This window comes from Hemiscyllium ocellatum, chromosome 35 (assembly GCF_020745735.1).
Source record: "Hemiscyllium ocellatum isolate sHemOce1 chromosome 35, sHemOce1.pat.X.cur, whole genome shotgun sequence".
Classification (NCBI taxonomy): Eukaryota; Metazoa; Chordata; class Chondrichthyes; order Orectolobiformes; family Hemiscylliidae; genus Hemiscyllium; species Hemiscyllium ocellatum.
The window spans coordinates 37,431,523-37,452,045 of NC_083435.1; the positions used below are offsets into that span (position 1 = coordinate 37,431,523).

General features: G+C 44.9%; 1 pseudogene; it reads right to left on the reverse strand.

Annotated features, from left to right (window-relative positions):
* Positions 1 to 18,706, reverse strand: part of LOC132832682 (cytochrome P450 2K1-like) — a 30,414-nt pseudogene extending 11,708 nt beyond the window's left edge.
* Between the last annotated feature and the right edge of the window lie 1,817 nt (positions 18,707 to 20,523).

Consider the following 20,523-nt stretch of genomic DNA (forward strand, 5'->3'; position numbering starts at 1 on the left):
AAGAGTCTTCAACCTGTAACAAGTCAGATGTGGAAATAGTCACGCACAACAAATTGCAAATGACCTCAACAATCAGCCTGAGTACAATCCCACAAAACGACAATTACATGGATTGGAGCTGTTCCCAACAGTCTCGTGTTCTCATTAACCATGCTTGTTAGATGGATAAATACTTCATTGTTATAATCAAAACGGTCTCCAAATATGATGGAACAGATGATATTGCTCACAGCCAAATACATAATCTGTGCAGTTTCAAAAGGCTGACCTGTGAATAAACACAGAATTCCATTACAAAAAGGCCTCTGAACAGTAATAATACTTCAATCATTGTCCTCTTTTACTAAGCACAAGTTACTAATATAAAACAAAGAACCGTGGAGGCTGCAAATCTGAAGCGACAACAGGAATTGCTGGAGAAACTCAGCACATCTGGCAGCATCCCTGGAGAGAAAGCAGAGTTAGTATTTTAACAAACAACAGTTCATTACTGGAACAGGCCCTTCGCCCCATCGAGCCTGTACCAATGCATGAAACCTTTCTGAACTAAAAACCTTTTGTCTCTACACACTCCATATCCTTCTATTCCCTGCTTCCTCAGGAATCTGTCCAGTTCTCTATTCAATGTTCCTGTTGGGGACTTGAAAGGTTAATGCTGTTTTCTCTCCCACAGATACGGCCCGACCTGCTGAGCTTTGTCAAAATTAAGAAGAATTGGGATTAATCAGGAAGCAGGAAGTCAAAATTACAACAAAGTCATAGAATTGCACAGTGTGGAAACAGACCCTTCACTCCAGCTCTTCCATGCTGAACAGATATCTGAAATTAATCTAATCCCATTTGCCAGCACTTGGCCCATATCCCTCTAAACCCTTCCTATTCATGTACCCATCCAGATACCTTTTTTTTTGTAGATATTTTTTATTGAAATTTAACATTTTTGCAAATTTACAAAAATAAACAAAACTCTCAAATACAAACATTGATGTACAATTAAATCATATATACAATAGTCATAATTTAACAAAGAAAAGAGAAAGAAAGAAAACAAAAAAAGAAAAAAAAAGAAACGAAAAAGAAAGAAAAAAAAACTCAACTTTCTACTAATCTAACCTATAACTAACCAGAGTGTACACCTAAGTCTCTTACATGCTCGGAATGTATAAACATCAAATATAATAAAACCCGTATTCGCGCAGGATTCCTCTCCCAAGGGGCTCCGGAGCAGCCCGGTCTGAAATCTTCACTAAATAAAAGCCCTTGTTAGGATAGCCGAAATATCTGCATTTATATAATTCAAAAAGGGCTGCCATATTTTATAAAATAATTCAGTCTTTCGGTGCACCATATTTGTGAGGAAGTCAAGGGGGTTATATTCCATAATTAATCTGTGCCAATTTGAAAGTCCAGGGGGGCCCTCAGCCACCCAGTTCACCAAAATATTTTTCCTTGCACAGAAAGAGAGAATAGAAAATAGTCTCTTCCCATGCATATCCAGAGATGAGAGGTTCGAAAAGCCCAAAAGGAGAGATACAGGGTCCGCCCTAATTTCCGTTCCTAAAATTTCTGTCAGGGTATTTGCCACTTTAGTCCAGTATCTGCGGATTTTCTGACAAGTCCACAGACAATGTACAAGAGTACCCACCTCTATTTTGCATTTAGGACACATTGGAGATGCTCCTGCCTTAAATTTTGCCAGTCGAGCCGGAGCTATATGGGCCCTATGAAGTATCTTTAGTTGGATAGCCTGAGTTCTGTTACAGATAGCAATTCTTCTAGCATTTTCCCAAATGTCATTCCACATATCCTCAGAGATTTCTAGCCCCAAGTCCTGCTCCCATGTTTTAAGCAGGTCATCCATGTCTCCTGAGACTCCATCATGTAGCAAATGGTATATAGTACTAACGGAGGATGCTCCCGCTGGTCGTAAGACATTACGTTCTCTGTCTGATTTATAAAGACTATCTATTAATGTAGTCTTCCTCTGTATATAATCTCAAACTTGGAAGTATCGAAAGAGATCCCCATTAGGTATTCCGAATTTCAGACGCAGCTGCTCAAAGGACATCAGGATCCCATCTTTAAATAGGTCCCCTAAGCATGAGATGCCCCTGGATCTCCAGAGTTTAAAGGTGGCATCTGTAATCCCCGGTTGGAATCCCCATGCGCCTACTATTGGTGCATGGGGGGATGTTTTATGTGAGTTACCCTCATTTTGCCGCATTATATTCCAGGCCTTAATTGTGTTTAATATTATGGGATTTTTACAGTGGTCTGTAATGATTTTCCTCTTATCTGAAAATAAAAGGTTAATAAGTGGGTATTTTACTTGGGAGGCTTCGATATCCAGCCAAATTGATTGTGGATCAGATGAAACCCAATCAGCTATGTAACTTAGTAGGGAGCTTAACTGATATTTCCTAAAGTCTGGGAAGTCCAGTCCTCCCCTTGCCTGTGGAAGCTGTAGCTTCTTCAGCTTAATAAGGGGCCGTCTATGGTTCCAAATAAAGGAGCCCAACCAGCCATATAATTTACGTAGGGCTAGCCTTGGCAGCATCAGCGGGAGCATTCTCATAGGATATAAGAGACGGGGCAGAACATTCATTTTAATTAATGCTATTCTCCCTAGCCAGGAAATCGGAAGGTCTCTCCATCTCTGGAGGTCCTGCCTTATCCTTTCCATTAATTGTACAAAATTAGCCCTATACAGCTGATCAAATACTGGCGTGATAAAAATACCTAAATATAAGAAGCCCTCCAGGGACCAACGGAAGGGAAAAGGGGATCCGTCCATTAAGTGGGGTATCATAGCCAGACCACCCATTGGCATGGCTTCCGATTTTGAAAAATTAATTTTATAGCCTGAGAATGCACTAAATGTATTAATAACTTGAATTAGACGAGGCACTGACATTAAAGGATTACTGAGGAATAAGAGAACGTCATCTGCATAGAGGGTAATTTTGTGTTTACCTGTACCAATCCTCGGGGCCGTTATATTAGGATCAGTCCGGATGGCTTCTGCTAATGGTTCGATTATCAGTGTAAACAACAATGGTGAGAGAGGACATCCTTGACGGCAGCCCCTACCCACACTGAAGCCATCCGATCTTAACCCATTAGTAATAACAGCTGCTTTGGGGTCATTATACAATGTTGAAACCCATTTGGTAAACACCTGTCCAACGCCAAACCTTTCCAGTGTGTAAAATAAATATGACCATTCAACCCTATCAAATGCCTTTTCCGCATCCAATGAAATTACTACTCCTGGTATCTTTCCCTGATGACAGGCTTGGATCATATTCAAGACCCTTCTGATATTATTGGATGATCTGCGGCCCTTAATAAATCCCGTCTGGTCCTCCTTTATAATATATGGCAGTACCCTTTCTAGTCTTAGTGCTAACATTTTTGAGAGAATTTTAAAGTCTACATTTAGTAAGGATATTGGTCTGTAAGATGCACAATCTTCTGGGTCTTTTCCTTTTTTGAGGATAAGAGAAATATTTGCTTCTTTCAGCGTGGGCGGGAGACAGACCTGACTATGCGCAAAATTATACATATCCATAAGTGGGTCAACCAATATTCCTGTAAATTCTTTATAGAATTCAGCTTGAAAACCATCCGGGCCCGGTGCTTTTCCGCTCTGAAGTTGCCTAATTGCCTCAAGTATTTCTTGGACTGTTAAAGGGGTATTTAGGGCCGACACCTGTTCTGGAGTCAGGCCCAGGAAGGTCAAATTTTTAAAAAATGACTGCATCCTCCTAATCCTATCTTCACAATCCTGCGATCTATATAGTTCAGAATAAAATTCTTTAAAGGTCGCATTGATCTTTTTATGATCATGAGTCAGGGTACCTGTACTTTCCTTGATGGTCGGAATAGTTTGAGGGGCTTTCTTTTTCTTTGCAAGAAATGCTAAGTATCTACCCGGTTTGTCGCCATATTCATATAATCTTTGTTTCGCAAATAATATTTCCCTTTTAGCCGTTTGAGTAAGCGCGGTGTTTAAAGCTGTCCTAAGAGCTGTAATCCTCTGCAATTTTGTGATAGAAGGTCTATCAGCATATGCTGTTTCGGCTGCTTTTAGGCGAGCTTCGAGCAGACGCTGTTGCTCTCCCTTCATTTTCCTCTGGGTCGCTGAATAGGAGATGATCAAACCTCGTGCATAAGCTTTGATGGTCTCCCACATCATTGACGGATTGCTAGCCGTACCAGTATTAATTTCTAAAAAAGTTTTAAGTTCTTGGGAGAAGTACTTTAAAAATTTGCTATCTTTTATCAGGAAGGGGTCCATACGCCAATGCCGAGCAGATGTCCCATTGTTCTTTACCTTAGTTTCCATGTATACAGCGGCATGGTCAGAGATTGCTATAGTACCTATTTTACAGGTTGCTATAGAGTTTAGAAAAATCGATGGGGCAAAAAACATATCAATTCTTGTGTGACATTTATGTGGATTAGAGTAGAAAGAAAAATCTCTACCCTGTGGATGGAGACATCTCCATACATCTACCAATCCTAATTCTTTATTCAGGTCCGCCAGTTGTCTAGATCTGGGAGATACTCCAGCGGCACTCTTGGGAATCCTGTCTATTTCCGGATCCATAATACAATTAAAGTCTCCCCCTATAATTGTATGACGGGCACCAAAGGCCATCAGTTTTGAAAAAGCTTCCGTTATGAATTTAAAGGGGTGTGCCGGGGGGCAGTACACATTTAAGATCCCATATTCCTCTCCATTTATGAGGGCTTTAATCAAAATATATCGTCCAGATTCGTCTTTTATCTGATTTAGAATTTTCAAAGGGAAGTTCTTCCGGACAAGGATAACGACTCCCCTGCTTTTTGAATTAAAAGAGGAAAAAAAGGCCTGATCAAATCCGCCCTGTCGTAATTTTAAGTGTTCTTTATCCGACAGGTGTGTCTCCTGTAGGAGAGCTATATCAACTCTCTCCTTCTTAAGATTTGATAATATTTTCTTCCTTTTAACTGGCGAATTACTCCCCCTGACATTCCAGGTGCACCACTTAACCGACTGTTCAGCCATAATCATCTGGACAGATCCGAGACCCCTCGGGAGGGGAAACCCTATCTAGAACATCCCGAGCATGGAGCATACAAGATTTACAAAAGTAAAGACTCTCTGATACACTCAAAACAATATAACAAAAAACTCTTTCTAAGTATAAAAAATATAAAACATTCCGAATTGGAGATTTCTCCCTTGTTCCCAGGGAGCGTCACTTCCTCTCCCACAGTCCATCTTACCCTCTTCCAACCAGTGCCCCACCCTTGACCCAGGTGTTCCTCAATAAAATGAGGAGAATTCAAATATAATATAAAGCTAGAGTTAACAGTGAGCACCCCACCCCCACCCACACCCACATCTAAATATATTTGGGAATATTAATACCATATATAACTATAAGATTACAATCTCAACATGTAATACTTAAATATAATACCACAAAATAACAGGGGAAAGAAAAACAACCCCGCTCCTAAAAACAGAAGTAAAATAGAATAAGGTAACCACCTCTCCCCATCAACATTAACCAAACGCCCCAACATATATATATATATACATACACACATAGGGGGAAAGATAAGAAAAGATGAAGGGATGTAAACCAAAATAATGGGAAAGGCAGACCAGCGTCCACAATCTCTTACAGTTTATTTAAGAGAGTCCAAGAATTCCTTAGCCTTCTCCGGTGATCCGAAGTTATATATGGATCCTTCGTGGCTAAGGCGTAGCGTCGCTGGATATCGTAAGGAGTACTGGATATTTAAGTCCCTTAAACGCTTCTTCGCCTCATCGAATGCCTTCCTCTTTCGGACCAAAGCTGGTGAGAAGTCCTGGAACAGCATGATCCTGGATCCTTTGTGGGTCATAGCTTGGGGATCTTTTCCCAGATTTCTTGAGGCTTCCAGGAGCATCTGCCTCTCCCTATAGCTCTGCAGCTGGAACAGGACCGGGCGTGGGCGCTGGGTTGAGCCGGGCCCACGTACTGTGACCCGGTAGGCCCATTCTACCCTTACCTGGCCTGATCCATTATGCAGATTTAAAAGTTGTGGCAGCCAATGCTCTAAGAATGCTGTTAGCTGACCTCCCTCTTCCTGCTCAGGCAGGCCCAACAACCGAATATTTTTTCTACGACATCGATTTTCGAGGTCATCAATGTGGTTTTCTAGGTTCTGGACTCGATTCTCGAGAAAACGGATGTGGTCGGCTGTTGATTTTATCCCAGTCTCTGAGGCTGCAGCCTTCGACTCCACCTCTCTGACTCGGCACTCCAATTCCTGAATGTCTCTGCCCTGCTTCTGCAGCTCGGCTGATAGTGCTTCTCTGCTCTGCCGAGACTCATCGATAAAAGCATCAATCTTCGCCTCCCACCTGGCAAACATCTCCTCAAAGCTCATCTTCATTGGTAAATCTCCTGAAGCAGCTGAAGACACCTTTGTTGCAGCTGAAGAGGGAGAGGGTGGGGGAGGGGTCCCTGCTTTCTTAGAGCCGCCTGTTCCCTTCCCTTTACTCATTTTCCAGCTAGTATTAGACTATTTAAATGTACTAATAGGTAACTATTTAAGGTTAACAACTATTATAAATGGTTTAGTGAGTGTGGTGGGGGTGGATAGCCCACTTTTCCCAAGTTTTGGGTAGAGCACTGTGGACTCAGTCTTGCTGGGTCGCCGCCATCTTGGATCCCCCAGATACCTTTTAAATGTTGTAATTGTACCAGGCTCTGCCACTTCCTCTGGCAGCACATCCCACACACACACCACCCTCTGTGTGAAGACGCTGCCCCTGAGGTGCTTATTAAATATTTCCCCTCTCACCCTAAACTTGTGCCCTTTAGCTCTGGACTCCTCCACCCCAGGGAAAAGACCTGGTATATTTAACCTATCAATGCCCCTCATGATTTTATAGTCCTCTGTAAGGTCACCCCTCAGCCTCCACACTCCAGGGAAACAGCCCCAGCCTATTCAGCCTCTTCCTATAATTCAAACTCTCCAAACCTGGCAAATTCCTTTTACATCTTTTCTGCACCATTTCAAGTTTCACAGCATCCTTCCTGTGAGAGGGAGGCCAGAACTACACACAGTATTATAAAAGTGACCAAACCAATGTCCTGTACAGCCGCCACATGACCTCCCTACTCTTATACTCAATGTACCAATAAAGGCAAGCAGACCAAACACCTTCTTCACTATCCTGTTAAGAAACTATGAAAACACATTCCAATGTTCAGCAATACTCCCCAGGACCTTTCCATTAAGTGTATAAGTCTGCTCTGATTTGCTATTCCAAGCTGCAACACCTCCAATTTAGTGAAATTAAACTCCATCTGCCACTCACTGTTCCATCAGCCCATCTGATCATGATCCCATTGTACTCTGAGATAACTTCCTTCACTGTCCATTACACCTCCAATTTTGGTGTCATCTGCAAACATAGTAACAATAACTCCTATGTTCACATCCAAATCATTTATATAAATGACAAAAAGCAGTGAACCCAGGCACTGATCCTTGTGGCAGACCATTGGTCATAGGCCTCCAGTGAAAAGGAACCCTCCTCTACCACCCTCCATCTTCTACCTTTGAGCCAGTTCTGTATCCAAGTGGCTAGCTCTTTCTGTATTCCATATCATCTAACCTTGCTAACTTGTCTACCATGCGGAACCTTGATGAATGCCTTACGGAAGTCCATACAGATCACATGCACCACCCTGCCCTCATCAATCCTCTTAGTTACATCATCAATAACTTGGAAACTCTCCCTAATCTCCCACATCCAACAGGAAGAACACATCACCTGACTAAAGGCATCTTTACACCTTAATAATCTACAGACACAGAAAATAGCTCTGTCTTGCTGCTCTAAAAGGATAACTTAATACCTCCATTTTATATCTTTAAAGTTTATTCAAGAGAGAGATCTCAATAAAAATATATAATAAAAAAATTGTACTCACAATTGTAGATTTACCAAAAGAACAGAATAAGGTTACACTTTAAAGCTAGCCACTACGCTGCTCCTCTGTTGTGAGATCCCCAGATGGTTTCTCAAAGGTCAAATGTGAATTTCGCTGTTCATTTTTGTCAGAATGAACTCCAATGTCCAGACATTGGTTACTAAACAGCAAAACCAGGCAGCTCTGCAGGGTCATTGCTGGGCCACACATCTGTGCAGGTTCACTGCTGGGTCAAACATCTGTTCAGGGTCACTGCTGGGTCACACAGCTGTTTAGGGTCACTGCTGGGTCAAACATCTGTTCAGGGTCACTGCTGGGTCACACAGCTGTACACCGTCACTGCTGGGCCACACAGCTGTGCTGGGTCACTGCTGGGTCACACAGCTGTACACCGTCACTGCTGGGCCACACAGCTGTGCTGGGTCACTGCTGGGTCACACAGCTGTACACCGTCACTGCTGGGTCACACAGCTGTACAGGGTCACTGCTGGTTCACACATCTGTGCAGGGTCACTGCTGCGTCACACAGCTGTCCAGGGTCACTGCTGGGTCACACAGCTGTACTGGTTCACTGCTGGGTCACACAGCTGTACAGGGTCACTGCTGTGTCACACAGCTGTTTAGGGTCACTGCTGGGTCGCACAGCTGTACAGGGTCAGTGCTGGGTCACGTCCTAAAGGGAGTGGAGTGTGGGAGGAAGAAAAAGACTCTGCCAAATTAAGGAGCAGAGCAGTTTCATTGTCAGTGAAAGTAATGATTTATGGTAAATCGGTGAATTGAGGTTGGGGGTGAGTTTCACTCAGTTGGCTGGACTGCGATGCAGGAGAACACTACCTATTTGTGACACCTCCGATACTGAAGCAGTCCATGTTCACAGGCAAGAAGATCCGGACAATATCCAGGATTGACAAGTGACAAGTAACATTCATGCCACATGAATGCCAGACTAATACCATCACCAATAAGAGATGATCTAATTTTCATCCTTTAACAACCAAGATTGTTACCATTACTGAATCATGTTTTTGGATTAGTGGTGCTGGAAGAGCACAGCAGTTCAGGCAGCATCTGAGGAGCAGCAAAATCGACGTGTTGGGCAAAAGCCCTTCATCAGGAATAAAGGCAAAGAGCCTGAAGCGTGGAGAGACAAGTGAGAGGAGGGTGGGGGTGGGGAGAAAGTAGCATGGAGTACAATAGGTGAGTGGGGGAGGGGATGAAGGTGATAGGTCAGGGAGGAGGGTGGAGTGGATAGGTGGAAAAGAAGATAGGCAGGTAGGACAAGTCATGGGGACAGTGCTGAGCTGGAAATTTGGAACTAGGGTGAGGTGGGGGAAGGGGAAATGAGGAAACTGATGAAGTCCACATTGATGCCCTGGGGTTGAAGTGTTGCGAGGCGGAAGATGAGGCGTTCTTCCTCCAGGCGTCCGGTGGTGAGGGAGCGGCGGTGAAGGAGGCCCAGGACCTCCATGTCCTCGGCAGAGTGGGAGGGGAAGTTGAAATGTTGGGCCACAGGGCGGTGTGGTTGATTGGTACGGGTGTCCTGGAGATATTGCTGAAAGCACTCTGCTAGGAGGCGTCCAATCTCCCCAATGTAGAGGAGACTGCATCGGGAGCAACGGATGCAATAAATGATATTAGTGGATGTGCAGGTAAAACTTTAATGGATGTGGAAGGTTCCTTTAGGGCCTTGGATGGAGGTGAGGGAGGAGGTGTGGGTGCAGGTTTTGCAGTTCCTGTGGTGGCAGGGGAAGGTGCCAAGATGGGATGGTGGATTGTTTGGGGGCGTGGACATGACCACGTAGTCACGGGGGGAATGGTCTTTGTGGAAGGCGAAAAGGGGTGGGGAGGGAAATATATCCCCGGTGGTGGGGTCTTTTTGGAGGTGGTGGAAATGTCGGCGGATGGTTTGGTTTATGCGAAGGTTGGTAGGGTGAAAGCTGAGCACCAGGGGCGTTCTGTCCTTGTTACGGTTGGAGGGGTGGGGTCTGAGGGCGGAGGTATGAGATGTGGACAAGATGCGTTGCAGGGCACTTTTAAAAACGTGGGAAGGGAAATTGCGGTCTCTAAAGAAGGAGGCCATCTGGTGTGTTCTGTGGTGGAACTGGTCCTCCTGGGAGCAGATACGGTGGAGGCGGAGGAATTGGGAATACGGGATTGCATTTTTGCAAGAGGTAGGGTGGGAAGAGGTGTAATCCAGGTAGCTGTGGGAGTCGGTGGGTTTGTAAAAAAATGTCATTGTCAAGTCGGTCATCATTAATGGAGATGGAGAGGTCCAGGAAGGGGAGGGAGGGAGGTGTCAGAGATGGTCCAGCTAAATTTAAGGTCAGGGTGGAATGTGTTGGTGAAGTTGATGAATTGCTCAACCTCCTTGAGGGAGCATGAGATGGCACCAATGCAGTCATCAATGTAGCGGAGGAAGAGGTGGGGAGTGGTGCCGGTGTAATTACGGAAGATCGACTGTTCTATGTAGCCAACAAAGAGATTGGCATAGGTGGGGCCCATACATGTGCCCATGGCTACCCCTTTGGCTTGGAGGAAGTGGGAGGATTCGAAGGAGAAACTGTTCAGGGTGAGGACCAGTTCGGCCAAACGAATGAGAGTGTCGGTGGAAGGGTCCTGTTGGGGACGTCGGGAGAGGAAAAAATGGAGGCCCTGGTCATGGCGGATGGAGGTGTAGAGGGATTGGATATCCATGGTGAAGATGAGGCGTTGAGGGCCAGGGAAACGGAAGTTTTGGAGGAGGTGGAAGGCGTGGGTGGTGTCTCGCACGTATGTGGGGAGTTCCTGGAGTTTTTACCATTACTGAATCCCCTACTTTCATTGAGGTTACCATTGACCAGAAACTCAACTGGACTGGTCACATTAACAGAATAGCTATAAGAGCAGGCCAGTGGCTAGCAATACTGCAGAGTGGAACTCAATTCCTGATCCGCCAAAGCATGTCCACCACCTACAAGCACAAATTAGGAGTATGATGGAAATTCCCCACTTGCCTGGACGTGTGCAGTTCCAACAAAACTCAAGAAACCAGACGCCATCCAGGGCAAAGCAGCCCATTTGACTGGCATCACATCCATAACGGACCACTCCTCCACTACCGATGCTCTGTCATAGCTAGTATCATGGAATCCCTACAATGTGGAAACACTGGCCCAACAAGTCCACACCGACCCTCTGAAGACTATCCCACCCAGACTACACTTTCACTCTACATTTACCTTACTAATCCACCTAACCTACTCATCCCTGAACACTGTGGGCAATTTAGCTTGGCCAATTCATCTAACCTACACAACTTTGAACTGTGGGAGGAAACTGGACCATGGTGTGGAAGCCCACACAGACACTGGGAGAGAGTGAACACTACACACATTCAGTCAACAGAGGCTGGAATCAAACCCAGGTCAATGGTGTTGTGAGGCTGCAGTGCTAACAACAGAGCCACCGTACCGCCCTTCAACCAAGCTATAAGATGCACTCCAAAAATTCACAAAACATCCTTTGAAAGCACCTTCCAAACCCATGACCACTTCCATCTCAAAGGACAAGGGCAGCAGATACATGGGAACATCACCACCTGCAAATTCCCCTCCAAGCCACTCACCATCCTCACTTGGAAATGTATTACTATTTTGCATCACTGAATCAAAATCCTGGAATTCCCTCCATCAGGACATTATGGGTCAACCTACAGCAGGTGAACTGGAATTGTTCAAGTAGACAGCTCACCATCTCCTTCTCAGGAGGCAACTAGACACAGGCAAAATGTTGTTGGCAGTCAGCGGTGCCAATGCCATGTGTAAAGTTTTGAACACATAGCATGGTCTCAATTCTCACACTGGCTGTGATTGCTGTAAAGGTCCCACCTTTTCAACCTCACCCCTTACCTGAGGCATGTTTAAAGTTAAACTCTGTACCAGTCATGTCTACTCAGTGAGAGAGAGGGACGGCGGTGACTTTATCTGTCAATTATGTCACATGAGATCGAGGAGGAACAAACAGATCTTCAGGGTGAAATGGACCATTGGTTTGAACAACCAAATGTCTAAATTGATCCCAGAGTTGGGAAGAGCATGAGAAAGGCTGTTAAAACACCATCGCATCTACCTTTCATCAACTACCATCCACTCTGATGGAATGGAAGTAATTCAGTAAGCTTTGTGCAGGAGCAGACAACCAGACACAGACCATCTTGTGTCCATGGTTACACACCAGAGTCTGGACTCAAATTACCTTCAAACCCCCTTACCACTGCATCAATGTCACAGCCTGTTGTGTCCTGTGGGAATCAGTGTGCATGGACCAGCCCACATTTTAAAATAAGAAATCCCACAAGGGGGTTTTCCACTCGTCTCCAAGTTGTATTGGGACCTGGAACCTGAGGGCCCCCTTTGGGCCACCTCAACAGTGACTGACCTGGGAGCCTCACTACCGCCGTTGCTCAGCAAGTCTAGGTATCCCGACACCCACCTCTCTGCTGTATATGCGAGAGTCTGTCACCAACACGTGGAGGCGATGGTCAAAGGACTCATGTGGCGAACCCTTCAAGCAGACCTGCCCCGCAAGTGGCAGAATCTCTGTTGATCAGGCAGGACTTAGTTAAACTGAGGGGAAGCATTGACCTGAATCCTCACAGCAACAGCAGCATTGATGTGTGGATGCTGCCCTGTAACATTCTCTTGATCTCAAGTTGGTGTTGGGATCTTTTATTCAAGTGAAAATCTTTTCTGTAGATGTCAGTTTCGAGGGATCCATGAATCCCAGCATGTCATGTCCCACCAAGCACTCACCCTTGTGACTCTCAAACACATTGACAAGAAAGCTGGCCTCTTCACTGATCCTGTCTTCAATGGATTTTTTGCCCATGCCAAATCCTCGGAGAGCTGAGATCACAAACTTTCGGTTCTCCCGCCACAACTTCCCATCACTGAATATCACGCCTGAAAGTGACACACGAAAAGCTGATTAAATATTGCACACAGTTCTGCTGTGAGTGCTGCCAAACCCCAGGTTTCTAACACCCTTTCCTTTCCTGAGAATTACACCATTCTACAACTAAGAGGAAGGTCATTGTATTCATGAGTACTCTTTGGGGGACTGAGCCCATTGATCTGACTTCACAAAGTTCTTCTTGATGTTGTCATTCTCAATTCCCCTTTGGATGTTCCTGTTGACCCTGCTTCCAGAACCATCCCAGGTCCTGCATTCCAGATGACAATGAGAGCCGCAAAACCAAATCTCATCTTCCCTCTGATTGGTTTTTGTAACCAAGCGGCCTCTTTTGGTGTCGACTGCCCAATTCTGGTCTCCCTGTTGCAGGGAGGATATTATTAAACTGGACGGGGTTAAGAAGAGATTCACCAGGATGTTACCGGGATTAGAGAGGTTGAGGTATGGGGAGAGGCTGCATAGGCTGCAACGTTTTTCACTGGAGTGTGGGAGGTTGAGGAATGACCTTACAGAGGTTTATAAAATCATGAGGGACATGAATAAGGTGAATGGCAGGTGTCTTTTCTCCCCAGGATGGAGGATTTCAAGGCAAGGGGCATATTCTTTCAGTGTGAGGAGAAAGATTTAAACAAGAGATGGCAGCAATTGTTTTATACAGAGTGTGGTTTGTGTGTGGAATCTTCTTCCAGTGGAAGTGGTAGAAGTGGATATAATTTTAACATTTAAAAGACATTTGGATAAGTACATGAATAAGAAATGTTTGGAGGAAAGTGGACGAAGCGCAGCCAGGTGGGATTAGTTTAGTTTGGAATTATGTTCAGCATGGACTGGTTAGACCGGAGGGTCTGTTTAAGTGCTTTATGACTCTATGATACTATAACAACCGTCCCAATTTCAGTGTTTGTCAGTTCATATTTAAGGTTGTCCCACAGTAAAATTATTTGTTGATTGAATATTGACCAACTCAAATATATCACATGAAGATTAATGTTCTGATGCTTGAGCAACATTTATGGAGTTAGACAGATTATTGACGCAGGGGATTGTACCAGAAATTTGATGATTAACATCATCTTGAGAAATGTGATGAAAAATGCAGTACCTTGAGACAGCAGGGTATTGGCAAGAAGTTAATTGGCAGCAAATAAAAAGTAGCTGGAAAAGCGCAGCAGGTCAGGCAGCATCCAAGGAGAAGGAGAATCAATGTTTCAGGCATGAGCCCTTCTTCAGGAAGAAGATTCCTGAAGAAGGACTCATGCCCGAAACGTCGATTCTCCTTCTCCTTGGATGCTGCCTGACCTGCTGCGCTTTTCCAGCAACACATTTTCAGCTCTGATCTCCAGCATCTGCAGTCCTCGCTTTCTCCTAGCAAATAAAAAGTAGGAAGGTAACAGGGTCTGACAACCAACCCAGCAGCTTAACCAAGGGAGGGGTGTGAGGTCTGTTAACAGATCAGGATCTGATCCCTGCCATTTAATATGACAGCAGGAAGCTCGAGCGTATTGGGGTTTTGAATGAGGTGTCGAAGTTGCACTATGTACTTCTGTGGATGTGGAACTGTAATGACTTAAATTGACAGTAGCCCTCCTCTCACGCAGCACAAATTTTGGTTGACATTACTTTGGCATTTTCTTGCAAAATGCAAGGTAACAGATTGATAGATTGTGTATTTCTTCAGCAAAAATAAAGGAAGTTTTATTGAAATTTAATAAAACATTTGTTTGGCTTGAAGTGGATCATTGTATTTAATTCTGAGCGCCACATTGTTGGGAAATGCTTGAGCGAGGGTCGCCATCAGATGAATGAAGGATGATCGCTTGTCAAAGGTGGTCACCTTGGAGAAGAGAAGGTTGTGTGAGGTTTTGGATGGAGATAGCCAAGATCATAAGGGATCTAGTCAGAGTAGATGAACATTGCATGTTTCCCATTGGCTGAAGGACTGAGAATCAGATGGCACAGAGCTCATAGCATTGGCAAAAGAAACAAAGAGGGTTTGTGGAAAGACACATTGAATGGTGATGATCAGAAGTTCCTGATCAATGGAAATTCAATGGAAATGTTCAGAAGAGAATTGAATAAGTGCCTGACGAGGGAAAGGCTTTTCAGGGGTGGAGGAAAGGGTAGGGGAACAGGACCATTTCAGTTGCAATCGCTGATAAACATTGGCCTAACCCAGGATTATTGGGAACGAGAAGCTTGGGTATTGATAATTGAGGGAAATAGTGGCTAAAAGGCTACAGTTCAATATGGTACCATTTTGTGTCACTTGGACCACTATGATAGGGTGAGTTGATTGAAGATGGAAATGATCAACACAGTAACACAGAGATGAAAGAGGGAAATTACCACTTCGGAATGAAGCTGTGTCATACATCGGTAAGTGTGGCCTCCCACTGAATTGATCCGCGTGATTCACAAGAGCATCTTTCACTGTGTCGTAACCGGTCAACACCACTGCCTTCAGCGGGCCGAGCTCCACTGAAAATACACTTCCATATTTCTCTGCAAGCTATCAAAGAGAGATTTATTTCATTATGGTTTTATTTCTAATCAGCTGTAGCACAAGTCAGGGGCGAAAAATGAAGGAAAGAATATTAACCCCCAATTCTTAAGAATTTGATGCCCATCTGTATTTTCGCTCTAGAAGGTGTTGGTGAGCTGCCTTCCTGACCCACTGCAGTGTAGGTGGGTAAACCTTCAATGGTGTTGGGAAAGGAATTCCAGAATGTTGAACATGGAAACAGAAGGAGGCCATTCAGCCCCTCAAGCTCCCTTCATAACTCAATGATATCATGGATGACCTTTGGCTGAACTCCATATTCCTGCCTTTGGCCCATATCCCCTCATGGTTTTGCTTCATAAAAATGTATCTACCTCAAGTTTAAAACTAATAACTGATCCCACACACTGCCATTTGTGGAAGAGTGTTCTACCTCCCTTTCTCATATCTCCCTCCCGAACGGTCTGGCTCAGACTGTGTCCTTTCATTCGAGACTCTCCAAACAGGGAAAATAGTTTATCTTTATCCACCCTTTTCATGTTAATAATCTCGAAGATTTTGATCAGATCACCCCTTATCCTTCTAAATTTAAGAGAAAGCAGGCCTTATTTGGATCATCTCTCCTCATAACCTAACCCCTGAAGGACATGTATTATTCCTGTAAACCTTCGTTGTGTTCCCTCCAAGACCATTCCATCCCTCCTGAGGGGTGGAGCCCAGATCTGCTCACAGTGCTCCACGTGGGCTCTGACCAGGGTCCTGTCTAACTGCAGCATAATTTATTCATCCTCTTGTACTCCAGGTATGAAGGCCAACATTCAACCAACTTTCTTGATTATATTCTGAACCTACTTACAATATTTCAAAGATCTGTGCACCCAAATCTCAAGTCTCTTTGCACATCCACTGTTGAGCCAGTGACACTGAAGGAACAGCAATACTTTGTGCTTGTAGATTCAGGTCTAACTTATTTCCATGTGGTCAGGTTCCCATGTGGCTGGCTATCTGCATCAGCAACTCACCAATATCATTGACCACACTCCATGAATTCATGGGTAGGCCCAGTGATGGTCATTTAGACCTGACTGCTGTTCTTCTAACTCAGAATGTAAGTAACCTTTTTCACTCTCTTGCTAGCTGTCTCTTCCAATTCCTGGCTTTTCCTCTCTAGTGTTATTTCCTCATTCCCATTCCCCCGAAAAATTAATTTGAACCCTTCTCAACAGCATTAACATACTGTCCCATCAGGACGCTGGTCTAGCCTCTATTCAGGTGTAAATCATCCAGCTTGGACAAATCTTATTCTGCTCCAGAATTGTTACTAACCTCTGAGGAGTCTAAAGCTCTCCCTCCTGTGTTATATCCCCTGGCATAATGGTCTCCTTCCTATCTGAAGAATGTTTTGAAACTTGAAAGGGTTCAGAAAGATTTACAATGACATTGCCAGGGTTGGAGGATTTGAGTTATAGCTAGAGGTTGAACAGGCTGTGGCTGTTTTCCCTGTAGTATCAGAGGCTGAAGGGTGACCTTGTAGAGGTTTATAAAATCATGAGGGACATGGATCAGGTAAATAAACAAGGTCTTTTCCCTGCAGTTGGGGAGTCCAGAGTAAGGAGGCATAGGTTGAAGGTGAGAGAGGAAAGATATGAAAGAGACCTAAGGGACAACGTTTTCACACAGAGGATGGTACATGTGTGGAATGGGCTGCCAGAGGAAGTGATGGAGGCTGGGACAATTACAGCATTTAAAAGGATCTGGATGGGTATATGAATAGGAAGAGTTTAGAGGGATATGGGCTGGGTGGTGGCAGGTGGGACTAGATTGGGTTGGGATATCTGGTTGGCATGAATGAGTTGGACAGATGGGTCTGTTTCCATGCTGTACATCTCTATGACCCTATGACTGCCTGACTCTGTGTGTCTATCTGCTTATCCCACTGAATGGTTCCTGACTGGTGTGTGGCACTGTAAGTTATCCTGAGATTGCTGCCTTTGACATTCTGCAGGCTATTTCCATTCCCAGCTCCTTCAACTCGAACTGCAGAGCCCCATCCCTCTTTCTATTGATGTGCATAGCCACTAGCTGTTCACCCTCTGAGTGTTCTGCAGGCATTCAGTGATGGTCATGAACCAGGAACCAGAGAGACATCACACTGCCCTGGATTCCCAGCTGGGGCTGCAGAAACACCTGCCTTTTCTCCCAAGTCCCAAATTCCTTAGAGCTGTTGCTTTCCCAATCCTCCTCCTACAAACCTACTCCACCCCATACCCAACCTTGGGGGCCCTCTGGTGGTACAGACCCATGGACTTCAAATTGCGTTGGGAAGTGGTGACTTTAATCAGCCTTCATTTTGTTCACGACGATTGGACTGAATTTTAAGATTTTTTTTCTGTTCCCCAGCACCACGTATTTGATGGACACGAGGCTCTGGGATATACCTCAAAGGAACACTCACTCTCACAAATCAGTCCCTTCCCTTTGCGTTGACCTCACTTTGGGTTTTTGATCATGACATGAATTCCAGTGTTTTCCTGATCTTTCACAATGTCAATATCTCTGGTTATAATGGCCTTGAAATAAAAAATCCAGAGATTTTCAATTCTCCCAGATCTTCTTCCGTGATTTTATATCTATCTGCTTGATGTTTTAAATATGTGATTGTAAGGATCTAGGAGAACGTGAGGGCTGCAGATGCTGGAGATCAGCAGGTCAGGCAGCATCTGAGGAGCAGGAGAGTCGATGTTTCGGACTTCATCAGGAAAGGCACATATTAATTTTGCATGTTAATTAAATTGAACATTTTCCAGATTGTCCACTGTGCCAGACTCTCTGAGCTTCCATAACTTTGCAATTGGTTCATTTTTTACTACTTGGAGTCAAAGTCCAATCAGAGATCAGAGATCAGAGACTCTCAGAACACAGCCCCCAGGGCTAACAGATTCCCCGATCAGGGATTACGGATCTGCTTCGGTTTGTGTGTCTCTCGGTCTCTGTGAGCTTCTCCTTGGGAGCTGTTCCCTCACACCGCCCCATCCCTCAGACATTCCCCCAGTGAAGGATTCACACTTACCCCCATGAGAGACCAGTCCAGCTTCTTGAGGTCCAGTTGGTGCAGGTTTCCGATCAGAGGAAGCGGAGTCGGTCAAGGAGGGAAATTCCTGGGAATTCTCCACCGAATAACGGACACGACCAGGAAGAGAAAGACAGCCAGCAGCAATAGAGTCAAGGTGCAGTCTGTGGGGAAGAGCTTGAGGAGAGCCATTGTGTCAGAGTGCCGAGACACCAGTGACGTTAGAGTGTGTTATGTCCTTCAGTCCAGCCCCCCGCTGACAAACAACAGCCTCTCTTTCCTGATTTGTCTCACTGAGTGTTTTTGAGCTTCAGTATAGGACAGCCTCTTGGCTCAGAAGTGGTGCAGCTCTCGTCTTGTAGTTCTACACGGAAGCTGTGCCAATTCCCACACCCCTCTCCAGCTTGTCTTGTCTTGTCTCGTGAGGCGGATGTGCCTGAGCTGGTTTCTTGGCTTCAGTAGGGATCCCAGGATAACTGCAAAGAGGTGGAAAGTACCACCAACAACGCCAACAAGTCACACGGCGTTCATAATCAGCTGCTCACTGATGCCACCCAGTTTGGGTCATGCCAGGGTCACTCGGTTCCTGAGCTCATTCTCCCTTTTATGCTATCTAATGCCTGGTACTACACCATCCAGTGGGTCTGGACCCATTCCAGCCCAGAGTTAGCAATAGCGAGAAAAACACACACAGGAAACCTGCCCAGTGTCACAGCCCATATTTATTTCACAAGCCAAATTGCAAGCAAAAAATACAATAATCTTATCTTTCCCACGTTGCTGTGTGTGGGAACTTGGGGGAGTGTAAATTAGCTGCAGTGGCCACATTGGATGCTAAAACCTCTCAGGAATTGATTGATATGTTTGAGGATTATTACAGCACCAAGCCTCCTCTCAATCTGTGGTGCTGTGACTATTTCTCAGCAATTCCGAGGGAATGATAACAGGAATTTTGACTTGGTTAAGCTGACTGACAGGAGCACGTGAATCTATTTTAACACGTTTGATATGCTTTCCTTTATTGATCAGATCATTGAGTATTGGAGTTGGGAGGTCATGTTGTAGCTGTACAGCAGGACATTGGCCACGCCACTTTTGGAATGTTGTGTGCGGTTCTAGTCTCCCTCCCATCAGAATGATGCTGTGAAACTTGAAAGGGTTCAGAAAAGATTTACAAGGATGTTGCTGGGGTCGGAGGATTTGAGCTACAGGGAGAGGTTGAATAGGCTGGGGCTGTTTTCCCTGGAGCGTCAGAGGCTGAGGGGTGACCTTGTCGAGGTTTATAAATTCATGAGGGGCATGGATAGGATAAAAAGACAAAGTATTTTCCCTGGGGTGGGGCAGTCCAGAACTAGAGGGCATAGGTTTAGGGTGAGAGGGGAAAAATTCAAAAGTGCCCTCAGGGGCAATTTTTACACACAGATGGTGGTGTGTATATGGAATGAACTGCCAGAAGAAGTGGTAGCGGCTGGTACAATTACAGCATTTAAAAGGAATCTGGATGGGTCTATGAATAAGAAGGGATTAGAGGGATATGGGCCAAGTGCTGGCAAATGGGACTAGATTCATTTCGGATATCTGATCAGTATGGATGGGTTGTACCAAAGGGTCTGTTTCCATGCTGTACATCCCTATGACCCTATGACTATAACCCTTAATGAGATGCTGAGACTGGCTGGTGTGTGGGATTACTGATGTAACTGTGCAAAAATGCCTGCTAGTTTAAGCACCACTCTCCTCCCCCGGCTGAACTTGTTCTCTCACTGAACAATTTCTCCTTTAATTCATCTCATTTCTGCCAAGTCAAAGGAGTGGCCATGGGCACCTGCATGGGTTCCAGTTACACCTGCCTCTTTATGGGTGATGTGGAACAATCCTTGTCCCAGTCCGACACTGGCTTCGGCCCACAACTCTTTTTTGAGTTCAACACCTTCAAATTGTGAACCACCTCCCATTTCTTCCTTTTCTTTTATTTTATTTGTTACCTTCTCCCATTTTTTCCTTTTTAGCTTTATTTG